Source organism: Cynocephalus volans, chromosome 3 (genome assembly GCF_027409185.1).
Source record: "Cynocephalus volans isolate mCynVol1 chromosome 3, mCynVol1.pri, whole genome shotgun sequence".
Classification (NCBI taxonomy): Eukaryota; Metazoa; Chordata; class Mammalia; order Dermoptera; family Cynocephalidae; genus Cynocephalus; species Cynocephalus volans.
This window is the reverse complement of record NC_084462.1, coordinates 3,990,138-3,996,606: the sequence shown is the minus strand read 5'-3', so window position 1 is coordinate 3,996,606 and position 6,469 is coordinate 3,990,138. Positions and strand designations below refer to the sequence as shown.

The 6,469-nt window shown below is 41.8% G+C and overlaps 1 pseudogene; it reads left to right on the top strand.

The window, feature by feature from the left end:
* The first annotated feature begins 4,065 nt into the window (after positions 1–4,065).
* Positions 4,066–5,107, top strand: LOC134373785 (fMet-Leu-Phe receptor-like; annotated as a pseudogene).
* The last annotated feature ends 1,362 nt before the right edge of the window (positions 5,108–6,469 follow it).

Genomic DNA, 6,469 nt, shown 5'->3' with positions numbered 1-6,469 from the left:
ATGTCTCAGGGAAGAGGGATGCCTGGGGAGAGAGAGAGAGAGAGAGATGGAGGAATGGCCGGTTGGCGAAGCAATAAGAACACACACAATATTTATCAATTAAGTTTGTTGTCTTATATGGTGGGGTTTGTGGCACACAAAACAATCACAATAGCAATATCAAAGATGGTGATCACAGATCACCATAACAGATATGAAAAAGATTGACATATTACAAGAATTTACAAAATGGGACACTGAGACACAGGGTGAGTATATGCCATTGGAAAAGAGGTACCGACAGACTTGCTACAAAAAATCCTAATGGAAACAAGGCCTTGTGAATAATGTTTTGAGAATGACTGTTCTTACATCTGTGTCTGTATGTCTTTCCATATTTTTCCATATAACTCTTATACTCTTGGATGATACTTAAAATTTTAGAAAAACCACCATTTCTTTGGGCTAAAAGCCTACATATGAGCTTTTACAGTAGCAGAGGATTATGGGATTAATCTAGGCAGTGGTGGGATGGGGTGGGGAATGCTGTGTCTCGTGCAACTATCTCAACTTCTCTGCCTCCTCCTCTCTCTGTGTTTCTGATTCTTGTCTCTCTCCTCTTCATTTCTCCCTTTCATTGCTTACCATTGATTCTTCCTACCTCAGTACTTACCCCTTTTTTTAGTTGGATTACTGCAAGGGAATGCGCCTGGACACTCGGATTCCTTGAGCCTTGATGTGGAGAGGATTGAGACTCTGAATCCCACAGAGGATTAAGTCTGAGAAAAACAGGTACTTGAGTTTCTGAAAGGGCACAGCCCAGTCCCCAATTGCTGTTAAAACAAGTAGCATATTGGTGTATTCTTGGGGCCAGCAAGAATTGCAAGGAGCCCTGGTTTCCTATTTCCTCTTTCCCAATGCCTTCAGTTTCCTTATGTCTCCCCCTGTCTCTTGCTGTATCTTGTGCTGAGACCATTAAAGCCAGAGTCACTCTCTTCAGAAGACGAGGACTTAGAACTTCTCAGAGCAAGGACCACAGCTGGTTGAAATTCCAGGTGAGATATGTATCCCTGGGAGCTGAGGAGCCTGACAAGGGCACATTCAGTAGGTTGGTGGGAACACAAGTCTCTTTGGAGTGAGTGATAGAGAAATACAAGGTGAAGACGTGAATACAGCAAACTCACAGCTCTTTCAAGATGTTTCGGAGTGAAGGAGAGTCAAGGAATTGGTTGGGAACTAAAAAAGGAGGTAGAGTTGAAGAATATTTTTATTTTAAGGAGGTTCTAAAGCATATTTGGATGTTGATAGGAATGACGAAATAAAGAGAAAATGCTGATGCTGCAGGAGAAAGAGGGGGTGAATGAAGAAGGAAAGCTCTTTAGAAAATGAGAGAGGTGGCATTTAGAGGACCAGTAGAGGGCAGGTCTTGGGCAGGGGTACTTGTTTTCTGGTCACAGAGGTGAAGGCAGAAGAAGGCATGAAGGTGGGTATGGTGGAGCATGAAGCAAGGGCATCAGCTGTGAGTGGGCTGGGAGGGGAGGTTTGGAGCTTTCTCTAGACAGCAGAAGGGCTCCAGGGATTATTATGGGTCATGGGAAAAGGAACGTAACAGGGAAGCAGTGGCCTCTCAGAGCAGTACTGAGTCTCCACATGAAGAGACTGGTCCTGGATGTTGCATGGGACCTGTCAGCAGAATTCAGCTCTGTTCTCTCCAGAATTGCAAACATAGGATGGGTCACTTTCCCTCTTAAAGCTCGAGTTTCTTCTTCAGTCACACAGTGATGATGATGTTTAGTCAATGTCAAGCTTATTTAGGCATCATCAGCGGCAAAAACTGGGTACAGCAATTGCTGTATAGAAGGGGCTCAAAAAATGGCAGCCACCATAGTTTGTGTTCAGCAAATTACAAATTCTTTTCCTGCAACACTGGTGGAGTCATAGTTGCACAGCTTTTCCTCCCTGGCATGTCCATCGTGTCATTGCAGAATCTTTCTTATTCATTGCAGCAATCTTTTCAAATGGTTTCCTCAAAGATTCTTGAAAACAAACATTCCTCAAAGTGTCTCAGTTGTTAGATGGGGGGTTGAGGGAGGAGAGATAACTCCAAGTTGTTTCAGAGACTGTAGAGCATTGAGGTTCAATAGAAATGTGAGCCATATATATAATTTTAAATTGTCAAGTAGGCAGTTTACAAAAGTAAGAAGAAACAAGAGAAATTAAATTAAAATAAATATTTTACTTAATCTTACATAGCCAAATTGTTATTTCAACACTTCATCAATATAAATATTACTAATGAGATATTTCACATAATTTCATCATACTAAGTCACTGAAATCTGATGAGTATTTTAATCTTACAGCCCATCTCAAATTGGACTAGCCACATTTCAAATGCTTAAAAGCCAGATGTGGTGAGTGGCTATTTTGTTAGACAGCTCATCTGTAAAGACAGTACAGAAGCAGAGACTTCTGCTGGGATCTGATAACCTGAGCGCTCAGACAACTTCAAGCAATTTACCTAACCGCTTGAAATCTGAGTTTTCTCATTTACAAAATGGGTACAATTAAAAAAAATCAAAACAAAACCATACCAGTATTCAGTACATACTGTGTATCAGTCACTGGCTCATGCTTTGTGGTACTGACACATTTTATCCTCACAGCCACCATTTGAGGAAGTTTGCTACAAGAATTAGACAAGGAAAGTTCGTGGCAAGAGACAGAACTTTGCATGTACTTTGCATACCTAATCTACTGAAATCTTGTACCCACACATACGTATACGGATCTCCTTCTTTATCCCCAAGAGTACCGAGCCCATCCAGTGAAAGAAGAAAAGGATACCATTTACCCAGACAAGGTAATCATAAAAACAAGAATAGAATTGGGGTCTCCTGTTCTGACATCCTCTAGCACAAAATCCACAAAATTTACTTATTAATTACACATAATCTGTTATCGGTCACTGATCCATCTGACCTATTTTTTAAAACTAACCAAATATTATGTCTTGCCTCTCACAATGGCAGAGGAAAGGGAGTTTTCATGACCCCTAAAATAAAGGGGGAGTAGAGTGTGGGATGCAGAAGTTGCATATCTTCTGGTTCTCATGCAGAGAGTCATGGATGGGAGAAGGTCTTAGCTTATGTCTGTCTGACTCTGTCACTGAAGCTGTCTCCCACCAATTTTTTGATGTTCATACATCTTTTTTTCTCTTTTACTTTTCTAAAGTTGTGGTAAAGAACACAGAACATAAAATTTACCATGTTAACCATTTTAAGTGTACAATTTAGTGGCATTAAGTACATTTACAATGTTTCTCAACGATAACCACTATCTAGTTCCAGAATTATTTCCTCACCCAAAACAGAAAATCCATACCCATTAAGCAACAATTTCTCGTTTCCTTTTTCTCTCAGCCCCTGGCAACAACCATTCTGTTTTCTGTCTCTGTAAATTTGCCTATTCTGAATATTTCAAATAAGTGGAATCACAATATGTGGCCTTTTGTGTCTGGCTTCTTTCATTTAGCATAATGTTTTCAGATTAATTCATTGTGTAGCATATGTCAGTGCTTCATTTCTTTTTGTGGCTAAATTATATCCCATTGTATGCATATACCACATTTTGTTTATCCATTCATCTGTTACTGGACATTTGGGTTGTTTCCACTTTCTGGCTGTTGTGAAGAGTGCTACTATGAACACTTGTGTGCAATTTTTATTTGAGTGCCTGCTTTCTTTACACACCTTTTGCCCAATATTTTTGTCCTGGGGGCAAGAACCCTATCTTCTTTGGCCAAGTAATCTACCTGGTAGGTGGCTTGCATGTTAGCAATATTGGAAGCATCTTGTAAGATGCAATCTTGCCCAACAGGTATGATAACATGTTGCCAATTTATAGGTGTATGTAGGTGAAAGGGACAGTGATGACGATGTTCTGCCAAGAGTGGGAACTCCAGGGGAAGATGAGGAAGTCTGTGAGTGGGAAAACTGGTGGGTGTAGGCATGAGGGCATGGGAAAACTGCATGGAAGTTCATAACTAAGAAATGGCCATTGGTGAACTATTTCAGGAGTGGACAGAATGGACACCAATTCCTCTCTCTCCATGAATGCATCTGGAGGAGCTCACACTGCATCTGCTGCTTATGTTGTCCTGGATGTCTTCTCATATTTGGTATTTGCAATCACCTTTGTCCTTGGTGTCCTGGGCAATGGGCTTGTGATCTGGGTGGCCGGCTTCCAGATGACACGCACGGTCACCACCATCAGTTATCTGAACCTGGCCATAGCCGACTTCTGCTTCACCTCCACTTTGCCATTCTTCATGGTCTCGAAGGCCATGGAAAGACACTGGCCTTTTGGTTGGTTCATGTGCAAGTTCATTTTTACTATAGTAGACATAAACCTTTTTGGAAGTGTTTTCTTGATTGCTCTCATCGCCCTGGACCGCTGTATTTGTGTCCGGCATCCAGTCTGGGTCCAGAACTACCACACCATACGTTTGACCAAGAGATTGATCCTTGGACCCTGGATTCTTGCTCTGCTCCTGACCTTGCCAGTTATCATTCGTGTGACTACAGCGACTGACATAAAGGGGAAGACGTACTGCACTTTTAATTTCTCACCCTGGACCACAGACCCTGTAGAGAAGATGAAGGTGGCCATCACCATGTTGACACTCAGAGGCAGCATCCGGTTCATTATTGGCTTCAGTGCACCCATGTCCATCGTTGCCATCTGCTATGGGCTCATTGCCACCAAGATCCACAGGCAAGGCCTCATTAAATCCAGCTGACCCTTAAACGTTCTCTCTTTCGTGGTTGCTGCCTTTTTTCCCTGCTGCTTTCCGTATTAGTAAGTGGCCCTCATAAGCATAATCAGAATCAGATAACTCCCAGGTAGAACAAACAAAGAATTTCTAATTGTGGCAGCCATGACAAGTTCCCTGGCATCCTTCAACAGCTGCCTCAACCCAATGCTCTATGTCTTCATGGGACAGGACTTCTGAGAGAAACTGCTTCACTCCCTGCCCGCCAGTCTAGAGAAGGTCCTGACTGTGGATTCAGCCTGAATCAATGACAGCAACCAACTCTGCTTCCCCTTCTGCAGAGGCTGAGTTATAGGCAATGTGAGGAGGGGGCTGGGGGGCACTTTTGAGCTTCCAGTTCCTGCTTCATCTCACCTTGAGTTATACTGAGCCACAGGCATTCCCTGCTTATCTTAGGGTTACCCACTCATCAGAAAAATTTGTGCCCTCTGATTTGGGAAGAAGAAACAGAAGTGTGACTACTGCTGGTGTCTTTCTTGATTATTAGACCTCAGCATGGGGTGGTCAGAGATTAGAAAAGATGCAGAGGTCATGTATCCTAGTTTGTCCCAAATGGCCCTGAATGATACCTATTACTCTGCCATAATTATTAATAGTGTCTACTTCCATTCTCTAACGTATCCTGCCATGGACAATGAATTATTTGGTAACCCGAGGATAATAAAGGAGTAGGCAGAAGTGTGGAAGAGTATCAGTTAAATTGGACAAGATATAAAATAAGTTACCGTATATAAAGTCTTCAGCCTTTATTGATCAATAAGTGAGTAAAAATATGAAGTTATGTAGATGTCAGTTGATTACCCATAGTTTGTTGAGATCTGCACAATATTACCTAATCTCTTGTATCATAAATTTTGGGAAATTGATTGTTCTCCCCATAAGGAAGATTCCAGAAGGCCTGTGTTTTCACTTGTGGCTCTGAGTCTTGCTTCATTTGAATTAGTCCAGTTCACACAATATCTAGTGCTTGCCATTCTTGTTCTGAATGGATTAACCCAATCTCCTTAAAAGATACTTGTGCAATTTCTCTCAGTGTGGAGCACAATTTACAGATGTTTGGGAATATGCACTGGCCAACAACAGACAATTGTGAAAGCTTCCAGTTGTACTTTAGACACACCTGTTCTTAAAAGTCCATTTTCCCTTCTGTCTCCTCACCTTCAGATTTTTGCTTCTTTATAGTGCAGAGAAATTTACCCTTCAGTCTCTTGGCTTCTTGACTTTTTATCCTCCAGGTCTTCTTTTCCAACTTAAGCTACTTATCAACAAAGCACCATCCTTAAAAAGATTTTGGGGGCCAGCTGCTAAAGGAATCATTAAAATACCATCATAGTCATCATCATTTTATTATAAATACGAGAGAGAAGAGAAAATGAGGGAGAATGAGCAGAAGAAAGAAGAACGGAGGAAAAGCCTAGGAGTGTGCAGAGTCAGCAGGTAGCAGAACATGCACTGTGGTGAGGGGCTGGGTGATGATGGCTGATTTCATTCTGTTACCAGGCCCAAACAAAAACCCTTCTTGGCCTGCCGAAATCTTGTTACTGAACCCACGTCTGGCTGCCTGCCCTCAAACAAAAACAAATAACTCAAAAGTCAAATGTTGGTGGAATATGGAAGTCAGCTTTAATTCAGGAATATTGGTGCCCTGAGGAGAGAT